Source organism: Lipotes vexillifer, unplaced genomic scaffold (assembly GCF_000442215.2).
Source record: "Lipotes vexillifer unplaced genomic scaffold, Lipotes_vexillifer_v1.1 scaffold778, whole genome shotgun sequence".
Classification (NCBI taxonomy): domain Eukaryota; kingdom Metazoa; phylum Chordata; class Mammalia; order Artiodactyla; family Lipotidae; genus Lipotes; species Lipotes vexillifer.
The window spans coordinates 3,549,380-3,550,946 of NW_006774127.1; positions in this window are offsets into that span (position 1 = coordinate 3,549,380).

Sequence of the window (1,567 nt, forward strand, 5' to 3'; positions counted from 1 at the left end):
CCCCCATCAGTAGTGAAAGGAACGTCTCTGTTTTATTGGGGTCTCTAAGTTTTCCTTCCATATGTTCAAATAAATTTTTTCTAAACAGTTTCATAGACTTTATGGGCTGTATTTTAAAAACTTAGTAGCTGTGAGCCTCGGAGATGTCCTCCCCAGTACGCAGCGATCCTGGTGAGAAGATTGGATACAATTGTAGGCGCTCCTTTTGGCAGAAACGCTGCAGGCGCTCCCTGCACCCTGTGCAGGGCACCCAGGGTCTATCTGCTTCAGTTATGGCTCCGTTCTTCCTTCAGGAACAAAACTCAGGCCTCAGGAGTTTTCTCCAGTACGCAGTTGGAAGGTATCTGCTCGGAGTTCTCACTCACTGGTTTGGGGAGGAAGGAAAGATAACCAGTAGCCCCATGACTGGGCTCCCCTGGGCTGAACGTGAGGCGGTTACAGCCAACAGTGAGCATGGAGAACCGAGATGAGCTCGAAGGGGTAAAATGTAACCTTGCCGTTGTTCACCGTGCTGTTGCTGAGGTCCCGTGCCCTGGAAGACCAGACCAAACCAGATGTGTGTGTGTGTGTGTGTGTGTCTGTCTGTCTGTCTGTCTTTTCGTCTGGAGTTTAATGCATCTCTCAAGGTAGTGCAGTTTTGCTGTGAGGGCCATACTTGGCCTCGGGGGTCCGTGACCAGGGTGCTTTCTCAGGGACACGAGCTCGTGGTCTTCCGTGGGCCCCGGGAGTGCTCAGCCAGGCTCCCACTGCCCCAGCCGGTGTGTAGGAACCAGCCTGCAAGTGACGCCTATCAGGACCCTGCTTTTAGGTTGCTTTTGAGAGCCATGAACTAGAGAGGAAATTACCTTTTCTTTGAGTTTGATTTCATTGTCCCTGTGTTTCCTGTTGCCTGTATAAATCTGCTGATGTCAGGGCAGGAGCCAAAGTCAAGTCTCTGCTTCCGTCTCTCTTGGTGGGACTCATCCACGGAACTAAAGAGATGAGCACTTGTTGGTTCTTCGTGTTCAACTCTGGTACCGAGTGTTTCTGCAAGGGGTGGAAAAGGAGCTCTCACACTGCTTCCTGGCTGGAGAGGGTCTCTAAACCTGTCTGTCTCGGAAAGTGGTTGTCACCATCCGTGTCCAGGGCTAGATAGCCTTAGCTCCTCTCAGACCCGAGGTGGTTTTTGCCAAAATAAAAATAAAAAGAAGGGTAAAATGTAGGAAACAAAGCCACTAGAGCCACAGACTTCCTTTGTGGTATTTTTAGCAGAATGTGGTCAGTTAAGTCAGCATATTAAAAACGATGGACCTCCTGTTAAGTTGTTATGTGCAGGGACTTGCTAAGTGTTTTACATCCATTAAAAACTGACATGTGAGAAAATATTAGGCAACATATGAAATAAAGTGTATCTACCCAGAGTGTATAAAGAAACTACACATTAATCCAAAGACATTCCAATTTTAAAGCTGAGTGAAGGACATGAACAGAAAATTCATAGAAGAGAAAATACAAATGGCCAATAAATAAGAAAAGATTCTAAAACTGGTAACCAGGGAAATGTAAATTAAAGTGAAATGCCATAGAA